The sequence below is a fragment of the Protopterus annectens genome, chromosome 3.part0 (assembly GCF_019279795.1).
Source record: "Protopterus annectens isolate FY-2018-M chromosome 3.part0, PAN1.0, whole genome shotgun sequence".
NCBI lineage: Eukaryota > Metazoa > Chordata > Ceratodontiformes > Protopteridae > Protopterus > Protopterus annectens.
In genome coordinates, this window is record NC_056731.1 from 1,047,712,239 (window position 1) to 1,047,740,157 (window position 27,919).

The 27,919-nt window shown below is 38.7% G+C and overlaps 1 long non-coding RNA gene across 1 annotated transcript; it reads left to right on the top strand.

Annotated features, from left to right (window-relative positions):
• Positions 1 to 23,882: 23,882 nt before the first annotated feature.
• Positions 23,883 to 27,806, top strand: LOC122797296. The gene is made up of 3 exons (XR_006364054.1): positions 23,883 to 24,062; positions 26,203 to 26,314; positions 27,539 to 27,806. It is a non-coding gene; the product is annotated as an uncharacterized LOC122797296 (long non-coding RNA).
• Positions 27,807 to 27,919: the final 113 nt, after the last annotated feature.

Here is a 27,919-nt window from a genome sequence, read left to right on the forward strand (position 1 = left end):
GATATGCCATTTATTTCTTTCCTTATATATGTACTTTTCTATCCCAGGTTCAACACTTACATTGGAAATCTTGCAAGAGTTTTAATTCAGGGCTGACTCGGTCTGATGTTAGCAGTACGCAGCCATTAAATCGGCAAGTAAAGGTTACGAGTGTTGCCAGGCATCAGTGCTACAGTATGTATGTGTGTAGCATGAAGATTTTCGCCCCTTAGGTGGGGAGCGTGTGTGCTGTCCCTTGCGTCTTGGCTAGTGCAAGGGCATATTGTGCATGCCTATGTCTGCCTACACCCACAGTAGCTGGTGGTTCCCCCTCTTGACTCCTCACCTGCATGTGGCTGTGGTGACCTTGTCAGGGGTTGTGGGATGTGTGATGTGTGGCCCTTCCCCTTGGTGTTCCTGCTGAAGTTGTTTTCTTTGGATAATGCTGTAAAGCATGGCTCAGATAGTGAATATCGTAGCACATTTACAGGGATTTTACTGCAGTACTCCCCCAGTTATATCTTTGCACCAGAACTGCGATTTCAACAACTCAAACACATGCTCTATGATATTTCTTGTTTGAGAGTGTGCCTCATTATAGCATTCTTCAGTGAGTGTGTGTGGATTTCTGATGGCGTCGTCAGCCATGGTTCCAATGCATAACCTGCATTCTCCAGTAAATGATCCTGAGGAATATCTTCCCAATAAACATCTCATACAGTTGACAGTTGTGCCAGATATGTGAGTCATGGTAACTGCCTGGGTTGCCAGCACACACATTCAGGATGATTCCCTTAAAATTACAAATGATCTGTCAGTTAATGGAGTGGAAGCCCTTTTTATGTTCACCCTCCCCTGTTCCCCAGGTGGAGCTTTGATTTCTACATGTGTACAGTTAATGGCATCCAAGACTTGAGGGCAGTGTGGTACAGGGTAGAACTCCTGCATAGTCCTGGCTCTGTCCTAAGCTGTATGGGGAAAGTATATGTAGTCACTGGCATGATGTAGCATAGCATTTAGGAATTGATGGAGGATCCTGGATACTAACGCCTGTGACTCCTCAACATGTCCCCTATTGGTCTTAGGAAGGTTCCTTTAGCTACAATTCTAAATGTTACATATACCTTAGTCTCCACTAGGATTGGTTCCCCTCAGTTTGCACTTGCTGTCATTTGAGGGTGACAGAGATTGCAGAGTTCCTGTAGTGTGTCTCTGTCCACCCAGTAGTGCTCTATTATTGCCACTTAATGCAAATTGTGAAACGTTAAACAGGGTTTATACACCCTTCTTCTTCTTGGCCATGGTCTATGCACAACAGCAGCACATAAACATGAATAAGAGCAACAGCAGCCCCAAACATTCTTTCCATGTAGACTAGTTTCCGTGATTGCATTCCAATAAGTTTTGGGATTCTCAAGGAAAAGCAGTACTGAGTCTACTTGTTGCTTTATAGATTGTTGAGTAGCTCCTCCACCTTTGATTAGTTAATTGGTTAATAGGCATACAAATCAGCTGCTTATGCTATAATTAGCATGCCACAATTTTTACCATGTTTGCCCGACTCTACTCAATGTGTAGAGCCACTTACTGAAAACAAAATGGTGTGCTATCATGTGCACGTTGTGCCACAATGGGCACATGGTTCTAGTGGACTGTGTAGGCTTTATTGAAATTGTAACCTGGTAACTGACCATGTCCAAACAACTACATAAAAAAATTTTGAAGACATACTACTATTACTATTTTATGAAAAAAGGTAGTCAATTCAAAAAATAAGTACATAAATAAATAAACACAAGCTTATGCATGTAAGGAAATGAATGACTAGTTTGCATTTCCTGATCAAACAATCTCCAGTCTTTAATGTTTAAACACAAATTGTATTAGAAAGAACTGTGGTCATTACTGGTGCACAGTAGCACTATGAGGGGTTACTATGAAAAATGGCAAAATAAAGAAATATTAAATTTAACAATTACGTTCAAACAAATTCCTTAATATTTGTAGTCCAAACCAAAAAGTAAAATTATCACACAGGCAAACCAATTAGTAAAAACTACAAGAAAAAACATAGCCAAACTTGAGTGTTCACTGTATGATACCTTAAACCTCCTGTAGTAATGCCCATAGGATATATGCAAATGACCCCTTGAGGACATCAAGTGTTTCAGCTGGGTCTAGATCAGTTCATCAAAGGTTAATTTCCACAAACCCTTGTTCATTGACTCTAATACAGTGAACATTCACCTCAGCAAACATTCACTTTAATGAACGACTTACCCAGGGAAAGGAATGAGTTGCCCAACATTCCAACCATCACACAAAGCACAGTATTTCAAACTCCAAATGTGGGAGCCTGGGCCTCATACCTCCCAGCTATATATACCAACTCAGAGATCACACTACAGTGAGGAAAAAGGCAACTTTGTTATGAAGGCCAACTCATTCCTTTCCCTGGGTATGTTTTTCATTGAAATGAATGTTCGCTGATGGGAACATTTTCTGTATTAGGGTTAATGTATGAAGGTTTGCGAAAATGAACCTTCAACAAAGTGATATAGGTCTATTTCAGCTATATGGCTTCTGAATGTTAATGACTTTTTACTTTATTCGTTTTAAGTCTGTGGATACATTCAAGCCAATAAAGCCAAAACCATTAGCTGTGCCAATAAAGCCTAACCCCACTAGCTGTGCCAATAAAGCTAAACCCCACTAGCTGTGCCAATAAAGCCAAACCCCTCTAGCTGTGCCAGTAAAGCTAAACCCCACTAGCTGTGTAGTACTAATAGTTTGAGTATCCTGTTATGCAGTTAAAAGTATGACTTATATATTTTATAAAAATGCATGTGTAATATCTACACCACTCTTGTGATATGTTTACTTACAAATTACACCTGGCATGACGTAAGTACAGCACAATAATGGATGTATAACATTTTGTACACAACAATTCTGTTCAAACAGTCTATTTGATGATACAACAGTTTTGCATTGTTTCTTTGTCTATGACTGTGTATATGTAAACTATAGTATTACCTAAATGCATGGTGTAATACCCCGGCATGGCTATTTCGAACTTTCAGAACTTCATGCCAATAAGAAATAATTTGTGTAGTACAAAGTTCAAAGAAAATATTCACCAGACATGGGATGCATTTAAAAGTTAATTGGATTTTGGCTACTTTATTAAACTCTTTAAAGCTGCTATATGGACCAGATCAGATGAATATGTTCAGTGCAGATATGAGTTCTGTTATTACATACTGATGATATACCATATAATAATGTCCAGTAAACAGAGATTGATGAATTTTAAGCAAGAAGCATGGTGATTGTAAACAAAATAAAACAGCTATTACATACAGTCATAGAAATCATGGGATAATTTTCCATAATGTTGTTAGCAAACTAAGCTACACAGAAAAGATGTGTGTGTATATCACTAGTTAGGTGTTATGCATGCAGTACATTGCAGCTGCAATGATCATTCAGGTTTGCCCCCACATACTGTTGCAAAGTCACTAGTTCACTATGCAATTAAGAAATGTATGGTCACTGTATTGCAGACCTCTTTGACATCTGCTTCTCTTTGTTAATCTTCTGTTTCTCTAAATGTAGTCTGTCATAACAACATCATCAGTACTTGTCTTTTAAATTATTTTAAATAGATTCTCCAAGTGGTAGTTATATTGGCAGGCAAGTAGACAGAGGTATAGAAAGATAGATCGATTTTGCTGATGATAAGCACATTAAAGAGTCAATCACAAATACACTCTGGGACTATTATAGTATTAAATGTGAAACCAAATTATAAATAGACATACATAAACTTAATAAAACAAACTGGGTCTTTAAATAAATAGAAAATGCAAAAAAATTATTCTGGTGAGGACACAGAAAAAGACAGAAACTCAAAAAAAAAGACATAAATGTTTATAGAGAGAAAAGAAACTAATAGAAAATGTCTGCATAGATACATACTACGTGGCAATGATACACCTTGTTGACTGTAAAGGTTATATGGTTATATCTAGAAAAGTTCATTTTCCTAGTGTTGAACTCCCTGTTCATTTATTTTCTGCAGTGTTATTGTGGTTTATAATTGTGTGTTTGCAGTGACTTTGCTTCACTTATGAGTCATTTACTCTGTAGTGATTTTGCTTCACTTATGAGTCATTTACTATGCAGCTGTATAACCATGGAGTTTGTATGCAAACATTGAGAGAGTAAGGAGCAACAAAGTTTTTCCCCTGCAAAGTTGGTATTTAATAAAGACTGTAAGCAATGGTGCTGATGGTCAATAAAGACTGGAAGGTATTAAATTTAGCATATTAAAGTTTTATTCACCGCTTTCGTCTCACCAAGACTTCATCAGAAAAAACAGTAAAATCACTCGACAAGGTAACTTAAATACATCTCAAGCTGCATGCAATTAATCAATCGACCAATAAAAGCGTATTATAATCAGAAAATGCCTTAAGTTAAAAAGACATGCACAGTAAAATTCCACATTTATCATAAGGAAAATGAAAACAAATTTACAACATACTATAATCAGTTAACTTGTAAATAAAAATAAATAATCAAACCTTCCTTATAGTTAAATTTCTGTGCTTCAAAAAACATTTAATGTTTATGCCATCATTTAGTCCTGGCTTTTTGTCAGCCCCCAATTTAATCTGCAAGGACATTTCTCTCTGCTCTACAAAGTTCTTAAAGTCTCCTCCCTTGGGATCAACTTTCACCTCTTCCAAAATGGAAAATAAAATGTTTTTATATTTATTACATACTACTGAATGTTTGTGTAAGGCATTGTTACCATCCTTAGTTTTGCTGCTGTACATATCTTCTCTAATCATTTCCATTAGAGTCTGGGTGGTCATTCTATATAGAATGCCTCACATTCACTACAAAGTCCAATATATACTACTCCCCTGGCCCTACATGTTAAATAACCAGGTACCTTGATGGTATATTTTAAATGGGGGCAAACACATATAGGGTCACTCTAAGATGGACCTGCAAAACCTACAATGGTCACAGTTAAACATCCCCCATTTGATGAAAAGCAGATGTTGTGACTTGTGTTGTAGAACTTCTTTCCAGGACATTCTTAAGACTATTGGTGTTCCAATAAACAAAATTGGGCCTGGTCCCTAAAACTTTAATTAACTCACTATTTCCCTCAACGATCTTCAATTCCTCTGAATAATCTCTCTAATTTCCTCACTATCTACGGTCATATCCAGATTACATACAGTGCCTATCATTGACAATTTAGTCTCCTTGGTGTTGTTAAGTGGATGTTTTAAAATAGGTGGATAGAATTTTTGTCTTTTTGCCAAAATAGCCCTTTGCAAAGGTTCAGGGTACCCTTGATCATAACCCCTATCCAGGAACATAGAAGTAATCCTGTGAAATAAATTTTTTAATTCCAACCACAAAGTGGTCATACTGCAAGCTCGTATATCTTGCCCTTTAGGGATGTTCTTTTTAATGAAATAAGGATGGTTACTTTTAAAGTGCAGATACCCATTAGTAAAGCTATCCTTTCTATAGATCTTACTTTCAAATTGCCTCTCTAACTTGTTCCATTCAATAGTTATATCAAGGAGATTTACTTTGCTTCCACTGTCACTTTTAACAAACTTTAAATATCCAGACTTGATGTTTAGGTCTCTGAGGAACTGTTCACTAGTGTGACAGTCTCACTCCATGACAAAAATCAAGTCGTCCACAAACCTAGCATAAAAAAGTATGTTATAAGTTGATTTCAAACTTGAGAGAATATTGGATTCCCATCAAGCCATTACTATGCTGGCGTATGATGGTGCGACTGGGGAACCCATCACAATGCCCTTACATTGTTTAAAAAAGTCCGTCAAAAGTAAAATAATTATGCTCCAAAATAATTTCTAATAAGCTACAAACTAAATTAATTAGCTCTTGGTCCAACTTAGAACCTAAAGTAAGAAACTCTCTAACTGCCTCCACCCCTTGCTGGTGAAGGATGCAGGTGAACAATGCAACAACATCAGTTGTCAGTATAAAATATTGATCTTTATTATAGGAAAAGTCGAGACAGAATTCCTGAATTTGTCTAACAGTTCCCTCAAATCCTTTAGATATGAGGACAAACTTTGCACTAATGGATTCAGAAAAGAGTCAGTTACTAAGGCCAAACCCTCAGTAACTGAATGAGGGGCAGACACTATCGGTCTGAAAGGAGGATCGGTCATACACTCATGGATTTTAGGAATACCAAATAGTATGCCGACCCTCGGTTTCTCTACTAAACAAAAATTATACATTTTCACATCAATAACCTGATTCATAAGTACTTTATGTAGAAATACACTAATATACTGAAAACTCCTGTGTATGTCCCTGACACTGACCTCAGCATATTCATCAGAATTATTAAGTAACTTAAACATAGATGCCTTATATCGTTCTACAGTCATTACAACAATATTACCCCCCCCCCCCTTGTCACTCTTCATATATCTTAAATCTTTTCTGGAAGTGAGCTCAGTTAGAGCTAGCCGCTCAAAACTAGTTAAATTATCAAACCATTTTTCTTTTTCATGCCTCTATCTAAATGGCTACCAATATCCTGTGTACAAACTTCTTCAAAAACTTTTAAAGTTTGTTTGAGTGCTGGAGTGTAACAAAAGGGCTTATATAAACAATTATGGTCACATTTAATTTGTTTTAACACATAATTCAGATTTAATTTATGAACATATTGCTTTAAATCTATAATAGTTTGAGAATACTCTGCCCTTTTTGTAGGCACAAAATTGAAGACATAACCCAAAAGTTACAACTGGGAGTCACTCAAAGAGACCCCAGACAAGCTAATAATGCTAAATTGATCTTCAAAATGCCTTACTGTTCATCATTGGAGGACTCTGATGTGGTTGGACCTCAGCTTCACATTCCGTGTCCTTAATGTCCTGTTTTCCCATTTGGGTAAAAAACACCAATTTTTGAATGCGCTACTGCAGCGTTTACATTCGTGGAGGCCATATTAATGACTGCCATTTTGCCAATGGAAGCTGCCCCTGCCTCCGTCTCACTCTCATCACCAAAAGGAGCTGAGATCTGATTCTCCGCCCTAAAAAACCTTGTGACTAAATTTGAGGAATGTAATTGGTCAGCCGGTCCTTTCGCCCATTGTATTGTCTGTTTGAAGTCTGTTTACGAAACCATGCAGACTTATTATGATTCCCTGAGTTTTTGTTGCCATTTGCTAAATGACTTTCATTTTTATTTTTAACTTCTGGAACAAAGTTAATATAGGTAGTGTCATTTTCATATGCATCAACATCTTTTAATAGTTTATGGTGTTTTCGTTCAATGATATCTCATGTATTTCAACTTTTTTTAAAAGCTGATCATACAAATTTTTAGAGTCATAGTCCCTTGCCAAACAATTAAGTTCCTCATCAAGTTTAATGATTTCCTGTTTAAGTAAAGACATCTTCTTGTTGTGGTCTGTCAATAACTTTAATATTTGCAAACCTGCATTGTTGAAATACCTAGTCAGTTCTTCAAAAAAAAGAATCTGTGGCAGAAGTATCATTAGGGCATTTAAAAAAACTTAAGCCCTTTGGTACTATTTCCAGTTCTATGCATCTCCGAAAATACTGGATCTCCAGATCCATAGATCAATATTTTTTTCAATAATCTACATAAGTTTTCACTCTTATTATTGAACTCATCAGTTCTTGCTTTGGTAACTTTATAGTCAGCCTTTAAAAAGGGATTGTACCTGCTGTCCAGAATGGACTGAATGTTGTATTGTACAAGTCTAGCATTGGCTCCAAAAGGCAAACCATTCTCACTGAGACCACTTGGAGCATGTAAATCAATAACAGTCATGCGTTCATCATCCAAACTAGGTATTGTTTCCACAGATGCATTCTCCTTAGAGACCAGAATTTTTAAAGTCTTTTGTATTTCATTTAAAGAAGTCACCAACATGTGAAATAAGCCATTGTCACCCACCAAGGGTGTTGAATGAAGAGTCATATCCAATAATGGGTCACCTTCCATCTCGGCCATCGGGAAACACAAAAACTTTGAACAAACTAGTAAAAATGTGTGACCAAAGCCAAAAACCAACAATGAAGACTGTAAACAATGGTTCTGGTGGTCAATAAAGACTGGAAGGTATTAAATTTAGTGTATTAAAAGTTTTATTCTCTGCTTTCGTCTCACCAAGACTTCATCAGAAAAAAACAGTAAAATCACTCAACAAGGTAACTTAAATACATCTCAAGCTGCATGTAATTAATCAATCAACCAATAAAAGCTTATTGTAATCAGAAAATACCTTAAGTTAAAAAAGACATACACAGTAAAATTCCACATTTATCATAAGGAAAATGAAAACAAATTTACAACATACTATAATCAGTTAATTTGTAAATAAAAAATAAATAATAAAACCTTCCTAATAGTTAACTTTCTGTGCTTCAAAAAACATTTAATGTTTTAAATGCCCTAATGGTGCTTCTGCCACAGATTCTTTTTTTGAAGAACTGACTAGGTTTTCAACAATGCAGATTTACAACTATTAAAGTTATTGATAGACAACAACAAAAAAAAAATGAGGGTAATGGTTTTCCAACTGCTGCAGTGAGGGGGTGATTTACTTGGCTACATGTAAACACTGTGCACTATTATATGTTGGAAAAACTACATGTAAACTAAAAAGAAGGATCTACGAGTACCTTAATGCTATAAGAATACAAGACAACAACAATGCACTTTATAAACATACCTTGTTATGTACACAGACCAAATGGGGCTTCTTTGTCCTTGAGAAGGTTGACCAGGATGTGAGGGGGGGCCTGGGAGACTAGGATTGAAGTAAGAGAGTTATATTGGCAATTGGTATTAGAGGCAAATAGGATCCCGGGGCTCAAAGGACATTTATCTATTGCCCCTATACTTAGAATGAGGGCTGCTAAACTGTAATTGGCGGTGAGCTTTCTCACCACTTGATGGCAATATTGTATTTTAAATAATGTATTTTCAGATTTTTTTTTTATGTACAGTATATATTAGTATTTTATTTATTTTAATGTATTTTAATGTATTCATACAAGTGTTACATTATGAAAAAAATATATATATATTTTGATATTTATATTTATAAAGATTTATATATATATATATATATATATATATATATATATATATATATATTTTTTTTAATATTAGTTTACTAACACCTGTATAAGAATCTTAAATGTCTAAGCTATATAATACACCTCGAGGGTTATGTTTGATTAATTTCTATTTTGAAGTTGACTTTACTGTGTTTTTAAATTATGCTTATGTCAGTAACTCATTAAATAATTATTTAATAAAGGGATCATGGGGGTATAAAAGGAAATTAACAGCTTGTGATTCATTTCTACATCTGAGGAAGTCTTGTTTGACTAAAACACTGTGGAGAGTGTTGCGTTTATGTAACTATTGAATAAATAGCTGTTCTTTTTGAGCAATTGCCTGAATTTGTGACTTTGTCAGCCTCCTGGTGGTGCCTGTATTTGTGGTTGTTGCTGGTTCTTAGTCATTTCAGGCACCTTGCCTCATTGCCTGCTTTGATATACTTATGAACTTACATTGTGATCAAATGGTGAAATTTAATATTATCTCTTTGTACATACTAGAACAACATTGTAATCGTAGTAGTTTAGAGTAGTTAAACCCAAGTAATTTTTAAAACAATTTAAAATGCTTTGGCTACACCAGGGTTAATGATGTACATGTTGCAGGAACAGATTATATTGGTAAAGAAAAATCACATAACTGATTTTAAAGGTTTTTAAATGACTGTTCTGACAATGATTTTATCTGAGGACATTCTGACATTTGGTGGAACGAAAAGCGTGTAATAAACATATTTGGTTCACATCATTCTTTTGGACTACCTCCTTCCAGTTGCTATTTGCTTGATTTGGAATTTCAGGGAAGTGCTGTACTGCAGAAACAGATACCCCAGCCTACAGCACACAAAATCCCGAACCGGAGTACAGGTAGCTTTGGCCCAGAGTCACCTTGTAAGTACTGACAGTCCCACTGGGCATGCTCCTACACTTAGCTAACTTGATTGTAAGTCTGTTGACTCTTCCTGACAAAGACCTGCTATGTGGAAATATGTCTGTACATATAGACAGCTGCATATACATATCTGTCTGTCCCTATCCCCCTCAAACATGATTAGTGTACCTATCAGTATGTATCACATATGCATATGATAATGATATATTGTTTTATATATATATATATATATATGTATATATATATATATATATATATATATATATTGTTATATAAATTGCAATGATGCATAGACTCTCTACATATATCTATGTAACACATTTACATAATGTACACACACAGCAACATTAAAAGAGACATCCCTGTTATACATATATATAAAACAGTTGCAGATTTAGGACTGGGCGTGGGGGCACATGCCATCCCCTTTTCAAAGCCCTACAGCAGTAGCATAAAAAAAAGAAAACAAATACAGTGTTGTTTTGTAGAAGTCAGGAAATGTACAGTCAAAAACAAAATACATTTTTCTATTTCTACCAATGGTGCTAGATCAACTGGGAGTGCTAACACTCTCTCATTATATCCATTCATTTCTCAACTGCACTACTTTTGAATGTATGTTCTGTTCTTTAGCCTTCCCATGTGTGCTTTGCAAGTGTGTCTCCTGAAATACTACTGAACTGTAAGGGATTAGGTCCTTGACAGCTGATTCTCACAGTCCAATCATGTTTCAGAAGCTACAGTTAACCTGCTTAGAAGTTACAGGAAGTGAAGCCAGGAAGAAGGCTGACAGCAGTCGTAAATAAAAAATGCTGAAACAGCCAGATCCATAGGGAAAGGGGGTGAGCGCCCTCCCCCTTTTACAGCTGTTGGCCAATATGCTTCTACAGTTTAAAAAAAAAGTTTTCACTCCATGTTACCGGCATCTTTCCCTTTAATGAAGATGTAAACAAATTCCACACTCACACGCGGAATTTCAACTGGCTATTCCATTGAGAGATGGCATGACAAACCAAAATGCTGCCAGCCCAGCTAGCTGGAATTTTGTAAATAAATATATGTCCCTTGAAAATATTTATATGCTTTATATAGAATTGTGAGGCTGCCAGCCCAGCTAGCTGGAATTTTGTAAATAATCATATGTCATTTGTGAATATTAATATGATGCATAGGCTTGTCTTACAAATGTAAGAGAAATATATGTTATATGTATATTAAACTACTGGTGCAGACGTGTGTTGAATTGTATGTTATGTACTGAGTTTCAAGAATGTAACCACAGAGTACTCTACTGGAAAAGAGCAGAAATGTGTATAAGCTATATACCTGCACAGATGTGTGTTTTAATGATAGAAGTCAGAACATGAAGAGTTAACTTGCAAAACTTCAAGAAAATAAGTTGAAATTGTTTATGACTGTGCTATAAAAGTTAGTTAATGCAAGGAGACAGGATGTCTAAGGCTAGGAGATTCTTTCTATTGTCTTGAAACAGAAATAATGTCTAGGTTTAACATGTAAAAGTGTTTGACTGTTTTAAGACTTCCATTTCTGGGCAAACTTCTGAGACATATGTACTTCCCTCACAGAGATGCTAAAAATTCTGTTGGTATCTGTTAGCCTGGGAACTGAAGGCAGATGACACATAGTGATCTCATCCAGCTGATCCAGCAGTAATGTTTTGATATTAATTTGGGAACTCTCTCACAGACTGCATTTTGTATTTGTCTTTGGACCTGGAAACATCCCACTCATCAGCACTTCTGCCTGTGGCTTGCTAATAGTAAGTAACTAGGAAAAGAGGTTTCTCTTAGATACAGATAGGAATATAGTAAAGATCAGTTTAGATGTTGTCTGTATTTATTTGAAACTGTCCTGCAATGTTGTTTTAAAATATTTCTTGTGATTCTAAACTCTGTAGTCACTGTGCTGAGTTATTGAGTACTGGCTTGTTCTTTTATGATTTATTATTAAATATATTTAAACATTTTAATTGTGGTTGGGTTGTTTATAAATATTTAAGCTTTTAGAGTACTTGCATATATATTTGGTGACACTGTATAGGCCACTCCTAAATAGCCTTGAAAGTCTTGGCCACACTTACCATTTGGATAATAGTAACATTACACAGTAAGATTGGGAACCCTTTGGTAAGCGCCTTAATAGTAGCTAATAAGTAAGGGTGGCTGAGGTCCGTGGGCAGGGACATGAAGCACTGGTTGGACAGAGAGGGTGCTGGAGGTCTTACCTTGACCACTCAGCTGAGATCTTGACCCTATAGCTGTTCTAGTGGGAAGTCTTATTGGGGATCTGGAGAGAGAGGGAGAAACCAGCCCCAGACTGACTGTGATGTCTGTGCTCTAAAGGGAAATTGTATTTTACTGCATGTGTACTTGTCATCCTTCTAATGTGGACATCCCTCACTGGAGCTAGGGGCGAGGATTGAGGCTCCTTGATTACTGGGCCAGTGCAGGGGTTTCACAGAAGGTAAGTGGCCATTCCATTGACAGACAGAGAAAGAGAGAGAGACAGAGTGAGTGTGTGTGTGTGTGTGTGTGTGTGTGTGTGTGTGTGTGTGTGTGTGTGTGTGTGTGTGTGTGTGTGTGTGAGCAGAGTGTGTGTGTGTGTGTGTGTGTGTGTGTGTGTGTGTGTGTGTGTGTGTGTGTGTGTGTGTGTGTGTGTGTGTGTGTGTGTGTGTGTGTGTGTGTGTCTTTGTGTGTGTGTCTCAATGTGTGTGTATCTGTTTGTCTATCCGTGTGTGTGTGTTTTTAATAGCAGGACAGAGATTTTTGAATCTTCACACCATATAGGGTACATTATTTTTTTTTCTGAAGGGCGGCACATTGGTCTGTAAGAACTTAGATGAAACAGAAATGTTCACATAGTTCAGCTATAAAAAAAAAAAACTTACAGAAGGGATGAAAACATCAAGGAAATGTTTGAGCAATGTTCAAAGAGAAAAAGTGATGACCTTCCCAATATAGGAACCTTTAAATGCTTTTCATGTAACATATAAAGGTATAAGGGGGATGATCCCATTTTTATTGCATCATTAATGGTACTATATGTGTCTAGGCACATTCACTAGTGTCTCAGACTTTGTGGAATGCATATCTTCATATATGTCCTGTGATTCTTTTTATGTAGGCAAACAGACGAAAAAATTAAGGAACTGTATGTATCATTCACTCCAACAGAGTTCTGGAAGTCAGTACTCCAGCTACCAATAGCTGCACTATGAGCTTTTTGATTGTTATTTTCTCACATTTAAAACAAATGCTTACATCTCTGATACCATATGGAATACTAAAGAAGTGTAAATGGCAAACTATTCCAAAAAAGCTAATTTTTACAGTGGTAATATTTACTGGATTCTATGCCTTAAACTGGATTTTGTAAGTCATAGTAAACACAGTAACTTTCTGCTTTGCAATATTTTATAAATAGCTTACAATATTTCTGTAACCATTCATGTTACACACATACTGTCAGTAGCAGTTTGTTCATTCAGTGGAGAGTCTTCATATGAAGCTATCAGTTTTGTCTGAGACATTTTGTTGAGATATTTAGAGAAATATGACAGTTATGGCAATGCAAATAAATGGTGCATGAATAACAATTAATACCTATTTTGCTGCAGTAGACAGAGGCCATGTATCACTGTAGTTATTTTTCAAGTTTTATGATGAAATGTTTCAATAACCTGTATGTAGTGCAGGTTTGGAATTATTAATGTAAATAAGAATCAGCAACATTAGACACATAAGATATTACTAGAGATTTGGAGGTGTCACTAGGCTTTAATAAAATATATATTAGAACACACACTTGCAATTAGAAATGAAAGTATGGTTAGTGTATTACACAGACACAATACACACTGGAATATTTTTAAAAAGTTTGTATTTTGTGCTTGGATTATGAACTTGAGGACATCACAGGAGTGAACAGAGAAGAACTTGTTTCTAAGAAATATAAATGGTAGATCATGTTGGCAGTATATAGGTCTACAGGCCTGAATGCCAGTATGAACTATAACAATGTTTTGCACAGTAAAGGAATGAGGAAATAGTGGACCAAGGAGGGAATTTAATAAAGCCTACATGGACTTTTATTTTCCATGTAGGCATAGTGGTACACAGCTTACAAGAAAGTAAGCAGGTGTGTGATCCAGTAAACAGTGCTGAGTGTCGCACACAAGTGTGCCTACATGGAAGTATCCATGGCATACAAATCACCTGATAAACAGGTAAATTGCATGCAAATGAGGGAGGTAGAGTGATCCAGGAAGCAGATAGGCAGTCTTGCAGACCCCATGTTGGCGTCCGTAGTGTACATGGAAAAATTCCATGTACAGGTATTAAAAAGAACAACAGTGGCCATAAAATGGCAGGTCGATGGGCCAAAATAGCATAACACAGCAGAAACAGATATGTGCAAAACTTTCCGCCATGGTCCAAAACCGTATGGAAAATAATGGAAAATAATTTAATTTTTTTTTTAATAATCAGGGTATGTTTGCATGGTGCAGCACAATGCCCAAACACGCTGACATGGAAAAAAAAAGTTATCAGTATGTGACAGTAATGTATTACAGGATCCTGCATGGAGTATCTACAATGGTTGAATGGCTCTGTTGCTAAGAAGGTAGTGCCTGGAACTGTGTTGTTTCCAGGTTGTGTGCACGGATCCCTATCCAAACGAGCTGGGGTTACTGAATAGCACAAATGGGTATCCGTGCCCACTGATACCATCCATGTAGACACAAAACCATGTGGGTGTCCACAAAAGAGGCAGCTGATGTCAAAGTGGGGTGTGTCTGAGGACTTGTAAACTCATTGGAGTATAGCCACAACTGTTTCATGGTGCTCTGCTGAACAGGGGTGTGTGTACAGTGTCTGCTAAGCTTTGTTTATGTTTGGGGTATGTGTTTCATCAGGTTTGAGGGTGTTTGTGTGGTACACACCCCTATGAAAGGTCAGGCTCAGCACAGCAGCTTGCTGCACAAACATGTTCAAAGCTGATGAAACCTTCACCAATGCTTGTTTGCATGGCACGCCACAGTGCTGAGCATAACCTTTCATGGGGGCATGTACACTGAGTGCTGAGCACTGCTTACTTTGTTAACATGTGTTTGTGCAGTGCACCGCAGTGCTCAGTGAGGAAGGCTGTTGCAAAAAAAAATTGGTTGAGAAAGGCAAATGATATCTTAATTACTGATGACCCCTGTTTCTCTTAAACTAGGGCCATTAACAGTCCTTAATGATGTAATTGGCAGGTGGAATGCATCATAGGTTGCCAGTCACACAGGCTGCACCTACAGCAGAGCACTATAATTGTTGCATACACCCTAAAATATGATATCATCCCATATTCTGCACCAGTGGAGTACACACTTGGGAATTTTAACTGAAGGAATGCAAGGGGCTGATGCATGTCTACTACATCTGTATGTGCTAGATGCTGAGGTCAATGCTGCTGCTGCTGTGGCTGACAATACACCTAGACTGAGAAGAAGAAGACTGTTCAGGCCCAGAGTAGCCCTCCAGGAGATACATGAGCTGGAGATTGTAGAGTGCTACAGGGTGGACAGGGACATACTACAATAACTCACTGAGCTCTGCCAACCCCAACTCAGACCCAGAGCCTACAGAGGGGAACCCATCCCAGTGGAAACAAAGGTATTTGTAGCTCTTAGGATACTAGCTACAGGTACTTTCCAAAGACCAACTGGGGACATGATGGAGGTCTCACAGGCATCAGTCTACAGGGTACTCCACCAGTTCATGGATGTCATGCTAACACATACCAGTAAGCACATTTACTTTCCCCTCACTTCTGAGGTGACAGCCAGGAGTGTGCAACACTTCTACCATGTAGCACACTACCCTGAGGTACCGGGTGCCATAGATTTCACTCATGTACACATCAAAGCACCACCCAGTGAGGAGGGTAGAATCTATGTCAGCTGCAAGGGGTATCACTCTATCAACTGCCAGCTTGTAAGCAATGCCCAGGGCATTATCATGAATGTGTGTGCTGGCAGCCCTGGCAGTTATCACAACTACCATATCTGGCATGCATCACAGCTGTACCAGATGTTTGCTAGGAAGGACATCCCACATGGCCATTTACTGGGGGATGTTGGCTACACTGGTACCATGGATGATAACACCAATCAGAAATGCACACACACCCACTGAAAAATGCCATAATGAGGCACATGCGCAAACTAGGACATCATAGAGTGTGTGTTTGGGCTGCTGAAGTCATGATTCCGGTGCCTCGATATATCTGGTGGAACCCTGCAGTACTCTCCAGCCACATGTGCACACATGTTCACAGTATATGCTATGCTACACAATATGATCCTATGGAAACAGCTGCAGCAGAATCAGCAAGGGAAAGGGATACACAGCCATCCACTAGTGCCTAGGTCACCAGAGCCACACCCACAGGGGATTCTAAGGAAGAAACCCCTGAGGTTGTCCCTGTAGGCAGACATAGGCATGTCCAGTATGCCCTGGCCTTTGCCAAGAGACAACGCATATCACATGCACTGACAACCTAGGGTACTTGGGACTGACACCTTACTCCGACTCACATTCATTTTAGTAAATATTATGCCAGCCAGCCCATAAAACCTGTACCTAACCATGTATTGAATGAGTACTGCATGCATCAGACAGAGTCAGCCCCTAACTACAGGTCTGCCAACTGCGGCATTCACAAGGTAAGTCACACACCTATTCACCACTTGTAAAGGGTACTAGCATATGGTAGCATATACAAGGACCTGACGCATGTATGCAAGGGAATATAGTAGGCTACTGGACTACTTGGGAAGATATAACAATACTTGAGACAACAGGTGATCTGTCCAATAGTATGTGCACAATAATATGCACTAGGCCACATGGCTGAAAGTCCACTACATTATTCAAGAGAGATGTCAAACACTGGGGTCAAACGACAGTCACACAACTGTCTATGCCAGCAGAGCATGGGCTGCTTATCCCCCACCACCATGTCAGTGTACACACACAACTGCTTTAACAGTAAATCTGCAATGATATATCAGCAGATCAGCCAATTCCAGGGCTGTGACATAGAACCTGACCACACATTCTATGTCTCATGTAACGCAGGGGTGACAATCTGTGTCTGTATGCTGTTGATTGTGTGATGAATGACACATCCATGTCTGACAGCCTGTGTGGCTTAGTAGGCTAGCGATATTAGCATGGGTGATGATGTTGATGGTTTGAATCTGGCAGTATCCACACCTTTTGCATGCGAGGTGGTCGTATGGTGGTGTCCCCACAGACTGTCCTACCCCTCAATCTGATACTGCATGAAAGCTGGACAAAGCCAGAGAGAATGGGTGACAAAGGGTCAAAACTATGGACAGACATTCAGATGCTTTGATTCAGCTAGAAGGTGACTAGTATGAAAGCAGGTTGCATCAGTACAGCACATCTGAAAGATAAATGTTTGTCTGTAGTTAGTGCTATTTACTGACTGCCTTATACAGCATTTTACTGGAACATCACAAATGTATAAGGAACAAGCCAGATGTTTGGGGTAAAATGCTGGATATTATAAAAGACATGTACAGTGAGAGGCATACCTCTCAACAGTACAGATTTTTGCCCCATATATTTGATCTGTTGTTCATAAAATTGTAGTTTTCTGGCAAATTAGTGACAGGTCATTAAAGACTGAAGTTAGAAAATAATGACAGGCATTTGAGTTTCAGACTGCATACACTTCCTAAAATTCATGCTAAAGCAAAACCTGTTATTCTATCATCTTTCTCTAAGTTTGTAAGTACAGTATTAAAAAATTGTCCCTATTTTTGGGCCTTTGTCCCACTTTTATTAATGGCTTTGTCCAGACTTCTTGCTGTAAGAAGTTATATGGTAGAGGTATGCAGACTGTCACCCTCTATGAGGAGTTGCATCATGTACCCCAGTCACATATGTTCTTGCAATAACCCTAGCTGATCTTTTTACCTCCTCCCTTCTCTGCATGATGGTTTAAATGCCTTGTGTATTTGTGGCTTAAATGCCTTGTTTATTTTGTATGTTTTTGAAATGGACATGACTAGCCCGGTTAACAAATGTAAAATAAATAAAATAAAATAAAAATATTAATTACAGCACGTAGTCGGGGAATGCTGTGGACAATGTTGGGGAAGTGCTGTACTGCAGAAACAAACACAGCTGCCAATGTCTGTAGCACAAAAAATCCTCGCCTATGGCCTGGAGTCACTTTGTAAATACTGACAGTCCCACTGGGCATGCTCCTACACTTACCCAACTTGCATGCAATTCTGTTGCCTCTTCCTAACAAAGACCTGCTATGTGGTAATACATCTGTAAATAAAGACAGCTACCTCTACATATCTGTCTGACCCTATCCTCCTCCCATATGCCTGTGGTATCGATCAGTATGTACCCTATATATATATATATATATATATATATATATATATATATAGCTATATACAATACGATGATACATAGAATTTTGACATATTTCTACAGACATTATATACATAACGTACACACACAGCAACATTTATAGAGACATCCCTGTTATACACACACATATATATATATATATATATATATATATATATATATATATATATATATATATATATATATATATATATATATAGAGAGAGAGAGAGAGAGGGATTTATGGATTCCCCCAGACCCTCAGAATGCTGAGGTTATCTGCACTCACACATCAAAACAGTTGCCCAAATGAATCAAACCAAGGCTGCAGCAGTACCACTCACTCAGAGACCCCTGTGTCTGTGGAATGTCACCTTGTAGAGAGACACAGGTGCACAGGTGTACTGTACAATGTTTATTGCATGCTGTGGGCAGGCTATCTTGTTCTTGGTCACATATTTGCCTATCTAAATGCAACCAGCCACATATGGCCTTACTGCTAACTGTACACACATAGCAGAGATAGTGACAGGTACCCCAGTTCTAGGACACTAGACACAATAGCAGTACCAAGAAATATCACTCTGCAGGCCACACATGCTGTCTAACACAAGGCTACTTTTTGTACTCCACAAGTACTGTGCCTGCAATCACATATACAACAGATGTACTCTGTGATGCATGCGATAAGTACCACAGGCTGTAATGTGTAATGGTATATAGATAGGGGTTCTAATCTCACATCAGCCAAGTGTGTGTGTGTGTGTGTGTTTCTGTGTGTGTATGTGTGTGTGTGTAAATATATCCCCATGCAGCACTAGGGACAGCCTGTATATTCTATCCCTATGCAATGTTTATGCATTTTATGGCTCTGTGACTAGTTGCTGGCCTCTATAAGGCCTGCTGATGTCATCCACATTAAAAGAGCTAGCTGACATTCTATTATCAGATAAACTTTGTGGCACATGTGATAAGGACTGAGAGATATAGTGTGTAATGGTAGATAGATAGGGGTTCTCATTCCACATCAGCCAAGTGTGTGTGTGTGTGTGTGTGTGTGTGTGTGTGTGTGTGTCTGTGTTTCTAAATATATCCCCATGCAGCACTAGGGACAGCCTGTATGGGCTATCTTTGTGTAATGGTTATGCATTTTATCACCCCATGACTAGCTGCTGGCCCCTATATTATCCCACGTTACAAGGCCTGCTAATGTTAGCCAACTTAAGTGCACTGGCTGACACTCTAACATTAGATAAATGTTGTGGTTCATGCGATGCAAACTATAGTGTGTAATAGTAGATAGGTAGGAGTTCTAATCTCATATCAGCTAACTGTGTGTGTGTGTCTGTAAATATATCCCCATGCAGCAGTAGGGACAGCCTGTATGGGCTATCTCTGTGCAATGTTTATACATTTTGTGGCCCTGTGACTAGCTGCTGGCCTCTACATTGCCTCAATCTACAAGGCCTGCTGCTGTCCTCCACCTTAAGGGCACTGGCTGACACTGTGATATCAGATAAACTCTGTGGTGCATGTGATAAGTACTTCAAGCTGTAGTATGTAATAGTAGCTAGGTAGGGGTTTTAATCCCACATCAGCCAATTGTGTGTGTGTAAATATATCCCTGTAAAGCAATACAGCCATGGCCTTATGGGCTATATCCATCACCTGTCTGACCTGGCCACAGGCTATTTGTAGATGTGTCAATGCCATCACCACACCTTCTAGATTTGTAAGTTCAGCTTACCCAGGTGACATGTGGCCAGGGTAGAAGACCTCATTACTAACTATGACTGCATGAATACACTGACTGCCCCCATTGTCCCCAACAGACTGTTCTACACATATGCATATAGGGTGTCATGCACATATACTGCCATACCTTGCTGATGTCATATATCTGCTGTGCTACCATGCCATCCTGTGCCACTCTATTACCACCATATGCCCATAGTGTGTCCCCCCAGACTCCTGCAACAGAAACATACACAGGTCCGTGGCACAACTGTCATTTTGTAACACTAACACCAGTCCAACATCATGCAACAAAAATACACAAAGTGTGTTGTATAGTCATGACACATGCCAGCACACAGTACCTGTACTGGCCCACAACAAGTGACATGGCATAACAATACTTCACTACACAAGTACCTGTCAAGTGATATAGACACCCTGTGCATCAGACACATAGCATTGCCCTGCATGGATGGCATGGATGGCAGGGAAGTGGCACAGTGATCAGCACCTACAAAGGGTCTGGAGTGGGGGTGCTGGAGGCCTAGGCTGTTTCAAACAGTTGACAGCAAGTTTCTGAGTCTGGAGCGGTGCAGGTCAGATGGGCCATGGAAAGGTGCCATATGTGTCTGTAGGTGACCTGCATGTGACAGTGGTGTTTGAGTGTGTGCATGTCTACAGTTAAGCCCAGTGCTAGCCTTATATATGTGTATGTTGGACAGCTTCGGACCGTAAATGGTAGAGTGGACCATTCACCTTCTCTGGCCATGTACACGGGAACTGGCTCTACCAGAAGTAGCACTGGCACCACCATGCCCAAGGACATGCAGTATTAGTACCTGACAGTGACTGCAAAATGCTGTGTCTGTGTCCCCCATGGGACCACCCAGGACCACGTGCTCATGGCCTGCCAGATCATGGTGTGGATAGCACACTTCCCTCTCTAGTGCTGGAGGTACTGCCACTACGGGAGTGTGGCTGTGCATGGCCACTTGGACTCTCAGCAGATGGTGTTGCTGCCCTATGTCCATGTGTCTGACACCCAACTCCAACCTGATGTTCCAGCACAGACAATGTGCGGTTCAAGGCAGACACTGTCACAGCCCACCATCTGCCCACCACATCAGTGAACCATTCCAGCATGTCCCCAATGCAGTGGAGGTAGTTATGGATGTCAGACTGTGCTGCATCCATAACCCTAACCATCCATCTAGTGTTGCATTCAGAATGTGCCTGTGCCTTCATGATGGCCCAAAACATGTGCCGAGTAACGCGTGATGTGATACCTGTGACAGGTGGTGGATGGACAGCAGTCCTCCTACAAGCATCCCTGTCAATATGCCTGTGTGGGACCTTGCAAGATCTCTGGCTATGGCTAGTGTTGGCACTCACTGATGCCATAGTTGCCACACTGTCCTGTTCAATGTCGCCACCCTCTGACTGTCCAATATCTGTGGCCTCTAGGGATGGGTATGTCTGGGCATACTGACTGCTTGCAGTGACAATGGGGGCAGAAGAGGGCTGTCAACCTCTGGGACAGATTCAGCCCCTGACAACCCCAGCTGTGCCTCACAATGTCCACCATTATCATCAGAGTCTGAGGAGACACTGACATCAGGTTGTGAGGGGGACATACTCCAAACCACCACCCCGGTCACCTGTGAAAACCAAGACAAAAGCAGTACATTACTACCTGCACTTTTATGTATGGTAATCTACATAGACTCATACAAATGAGGATCCACAACTGCATTACCAGTCACAAATCTTATCATCTCCTCTCTCATGCACAACAGACAACCTCAGACAAGTCCACGCTTTATAAACATGCAGCCACATCCAGGTAAAATTGCCAGTACAATCTGCCTGTAAGGCACCTATCTTGAGAATGATGTGCCAGAACTCATGTCACTGCCTCTGGTATGTAACATCTCCCTTTTGTGTTTGATCAGGCATCTTGGAGAAACTGCATCATGTATATCAGGCTGTGTAGCCGCTCATAATTATAAGTGCAGACTTGTTGATGGTCATTTAAATACACACCTGTGACTACCCAGCCTAAGAACTGTAGTTATCTGTTCCAGAATGGAACATACAAATATTGCACACTGATTAAACATGACATTTGTACATAGAGCAATATGGCAGCCCTTAATTTTCATAGGGTATATATGTTCCATAAAAAACTGTATCACACTTACCAGGTACAGATTTGGGTCACTCCTGACAGACCTATGAAAAGTTGAGGGAGAGGTATTGCCAGCACCACCAAATGTTGCAGCACTACAAGGTAATATGTGCATATATCCACATGTACAGTGGCTACTGTAACCTAACTCCCCCTAATGCAGATAGACCTAACAGCCTTGTACAGGAATAAACAGCCTGCCACAATGACTGATATAGCATTACATTGGTGAACACAGTATGACCTCCATGATGTATGGTATGATGGCTCATATGATTGACATCTGACACAGGGTCTGCCCACAATGCTGTCTGATGGTGTTGTCTCAGCCCATCCACAGTTATGTAATTCCCCACCTTGTGTTTCCAAAGGTCAAACATTCCTCTTATGCTGTGCTGATGATGCCATACGAAGTAAAGACATGCATGTCCACAGGTAGAGTGCTTTGGCTTTATTGGTCTGAAATTGTCCATAACTAGACTTAAAAGTAAAAGAAAGTCACGGGCATTCAGAATTGCCATTTAGCTGAAACACCTGATAACCTTAAAGGGTAATTTGTATATATCCCATGTTGCCTCTGATATGAGAGGTTTAAGGTATCATACAGTGGAAAGTCTAGCTTTGCTAGATTTTTCTTTTTGTGTTTTTTAACCAATTGATTTTCCTGTGTGACCTTTTTACTCATTCTCCACATCTGAGAAGGGTGCATGTCTTCTATGGTACATAGTTCCTGAAAGACAACAAAAGGGGAAAACATTACAGGACCAGATACATGGGCATCCACTATGTACAGATCCAGCACACCCATAATGGCCTGCACTATCCACTGCTCCCTCACACATCATAGCCCATAGTCTGGCAACACACTATGTGCATGGATACCACCAAGATGGCAGCAATACTGGTGTATGTCCCTGTGTGCCATAATAGATTCCGCCGTATGTTCCTACACCCAGCACTTCAGTCTACAGTGGTGTATCCCCTACAGGCAAACACCCACTAATATGTCATACAGCCACTGCCAGGCTGTGATTCGAATGTGATACGAAAGAGGGGTACATTGAGTGAGTGTGATTATTTGACTGTTGCCTCACTATATCTTGACATTCTCTTTGTTTTCTGTATTTCTTCCTTGACATATGAAGTAATGCTATATTCTGGAAGTGTCAGCAGGCATGAGAAATGATGCTGTGTTCCAGAACAGTTTAGGGATTTCAGCAAAGTCACTACATTTGATTACGAAATATGTCTTGTATGTGTATGTGTGCTGGAATATTCTAGTAGAGTACTAAACTTGCAAAGTCATTGGAATATTCCAGTGTAATACTTGAAAATTGCAGAATCATTGTATTTGGCAGGAATTGCTGTTCCTTCTGGCGTGGGTGGCCAACACGACAGAATGCTCTAGCAAGATCTACACTGGGAAAGTACTGATTCTCATGACTAGTGGTAAATAACTTGGTTATATATAGCTGGGGCTCCCTACACTCAGGCTGAAGCCTCACTTGTGGAGTGGATGCACTGCCCAGGACTATTTTCCCAATGAAGACTCCTGCCTGACTGCAACGGGGCTTCCCCATCAAGACTGAAGACAGGATGAAGCTTTCTCTTTATCGGTGATGTATACGTTTTTCTTTAAATGTATTGTCTAATTTAATATTTTAGTTAAATAGAGTTTACTTAGTTTTCTGTTTTAGTGTGAAGTACTGTTCAATTACATAGAGTTTATTTAGTTTTCTGTTTAGTGGTAAAAATAAAGTTTGTTACTAAATAATTTCTTTAGTGTAAAGTGAATTATTTCGAATCCTGCTCATTAGGCAATACATTATCTTGGCGACGAGGATGTGATTCGAAATGTTTAAGAAAAGGTTTATATGTGTAATTGCCTTCATTGTTTTGATCTGTATATACAGGAATATAGCACTCCAATTAAACTGTGAAACAGATATCCTTGCTTTTGTTTAAATCATGCTAAAGTTTACAATTTCTAGAGACAGATGGAATGATTCAGCCCTACTGCTCACAGTGGAATGTTTTTATGAGAGATAAGGGATATCGGAGTTTAATGAAAAACACATGCTAATGTTAAAGAAACATGACGTACTGGTTAGAAAGTATATGTGCTAAGTTACATGAATAGTTTTTTTTTCCTTTTCAGAATTTAAAAGTGCAATAGCGCCATACTAACATAGAAATACATCAGGATTTAAAGGGTTAAAAATGAAAGCAGCTAACAGCCCAAAGGGTAATATGGACATGACTTTAATGTTAACTACAAGGTTATTAGAGTATTTTAGTATTACAGTTTCCAATAGGATGCTATAATGGGCAGAGCATAACAGCAAAGATATTTTTAACATTCCTACAAGATGCAAGTAAAGATAACAAGGGTACATTCTAATACACTCAGAGACTGTGAAAAAAAAAAAAACATACAACAGGTAAGAAAAGTTCTGAGACAGTCGCAAGAGGCAGGTTTTAAAGTAAATACAAACAAAATACAGTTCTTGTCACAAAAGTAACATTTCTAGAAATCATTATCAGACTGACAGGATGGCCTCCTTGCTAGAAAAAGATATGGGGCATTCTGCAATTGCCAAAGCCTTTGACAATTGTTTTGAAAGCTGCAGCATGGAAGGACACACTCTCAGTGGTGCTATTACAGGCTTGACGATAAGAGGCATCTCAGAAAAAGGTCCCTGCATTAAACAATGTTTGGCCATTTACTTGAAAATAAAACAGACAAGTGTTCTTTGGGGTTATACTTCTAACTCCACTTCGCTAAATAACAGTAAAAGAAATCACAGAAGATGTTAGTCAGGCATTCCTTTACAGTGCATGTAAATGGTGCATGTTTCTAGAAGGATGAAAAGTATTACACTGGGTTTACAATAGAGACATTGCAAAGGCAAAACAAACCAATTATGCTTAAGTTACCAGGATGCATGTCAGTACAAAAGGATGCATTAGAAGCTGCACAATATGTTCTGCAGCATTGACATCCAGTAAATATTTGCTTTGACAATGCGGGCTAGAAGAGAGTTTATTAATAGTGCCGGACTAATTCAAAAGTACAGGTTGCAGGGACAGTTCAGTATTTTAAACTTAAAAGCAAAGCATCAACAATGAATAAAAGATCTGGGATTCACGCAAGATAAACCAGATAGGACATGCACAGAAAGTTACATTCAGAACTGAGCTAAGACAGGCATAGGAGGGGTGGCGATGTTACATAAAAAATAGATCAAATATCTGTGCCTAATAAATTACAAACATAATCGCTATTTGAAACAATTCAAGTAACTAATTTTCCTGTTAAATGGGAACAACCTTTTGCTCAGCTATCATTAGAGCAGTGACAACATGCTTGGTTTATAGACAGGTTAGTTAAATATGTAAAAAAAAAAATTTTAAAAGGCTCTGTCTTATAATCCAGTAACTAAGAAAATCTTAACATCTTCAGGGAGTGGCAAAAGTAGTCCGTATGCAAAATTATATGCTGTATATCAAGCATTAAAACAGGAGATGCCAGGTACATGTCATATTTATATTGATTCTTGGTCAATAGCAAATGGACTAGCAACCTGGTTGCATACATGGCAGAAAAATGATTGTAAAATTAATTCTAAAAAAATTTGATAAAAAAATTATGGCAATCAATTTAGAAAATAATAAGTCAAGGTACTGTGACAGTTTATCATGTTAATGCACATTGCTCTGCAGATTCTCTAGAATGGTGGTTTAATTCTGTTACAGATGAACAAACGAGAATTTCAGAAGCTAATATACCAGATGATTCTGAGCAAATGGGGATGGCAAAATGGGCACATCAGAAGTGTGCACACCTGGGAGAAAAGGCCACTTACAGGTGAGCACAAACGAGAGGAATTGCACTTTCATTAGACTTAATTAAAGCTGTTATATGACAATGCCCAATATGTCAGCATACTCAACAAAGATCCATACCTCATATAGTTCAGGGACATATAGAATGAGGAAAGTTGCCAGGACAAATATGGCAAACTGATTATGTTGGTCCTTTACCATTAAATAAAGGATGCCAATATATATGTACAGTGGTAAATACTTATTCTGGCTATCTTATTGGTTTTTCATGACGACAAGCTACACAGGTAAGTATTTTAAGAACTTTAGACTTAATCATTTTGTATTATGGAATGCCTTTGCAAATACAGAGTGACAACGGTTCCCATTTTAAGGGAAAAATGGTACAGGATTTTGCAAAACAACATAATATTGAATGGGTATTTCATATACCCTATTACTCGCAGGCAGCAGGGTTAAATGAAAGAATGAATGGCTTACTTAAAGATCCATTAAGAAAATTAAGAAATGGGACTCTGCAAAATTGGAGAGATAATTTAAATGCAGCATTACAGATTTTAAATAATAGACCAATTTCAGAAACAGAAACATCATTAATGAAAATGTTAACTCCAGCATTGCAGATCAAACCACATGTGACGACTAAAACAATTACATATTGGGAAACTCAAGCAGGTGCATTACCTCCTACTAGAGCTACACCTGAGACTGCAGGATTGAGTCTATATTCAATGAATGCTTGTAAAATACCGCCAAGGACAGTTCAGCTGATTGAGACTGGGAATGGAATTCAAATTCCAACAAAGCATTTTGGTTGGATAGTGCCTCAATCAACACTTGCTTTGAAAGGTGTTCCGGTTGTAAATGGAGTTATTGAAGAAGGTTATCAAGGGGAACTTAAAATTGTTTTGCTAAATACTTCAGATGAGAATGTTCATGTACAGAAAAAGGATAGGGTAGCCCAAATATTTATTGTACCTGTGTTAGGCAGCACCATCACCAAAGGGCAGTCACCGCCTGTTGCTGCCTTTGACAGGGAGCAGATATCTAATACGCATGAAATCAATTCAGGTGAAAAAATATGGGTCCATGAACACAATAAACAACCTGAACAAGTGGAAGTAATTGCTACAGGGAATGATAATACTGTTTTAATTATTAAACCAGGAAAGGAAAAAATGAGAATAGATACCAGCAAATCTGTGTTATTTGTGAGAATAATCATACTACTTTTCTTTGATTTCAGATTCTAATTACAATGCTAATTGTTGCTGGTTTCGCATTGTATGGATTCCCTTTGGCTGAGTGTGTAACACCAGGAGTAAGAGCAATTAAAATGAATTCAATGGTACTCCAGTGGGGATGGGCTGCTGGTGCACAAAATAGAACATAAGAAAATGTTACCTGCCCTGCTGGACAAGGATGTCCTACTACCAATTTGACTTTTGAAGGAAATTTAACTATTTGGAGGGTAAGAAGAGGGCATCTTTATGTTCAGTTACTAGATGACAGACAAGCTATGGTAATAATTCAAAATTACATAGACATAAAATATTGTAATTGTAAATATGAACAGACATACCAAAAAAAATACTACTTTTGCCAGAATGGAACTGATATTTATAAT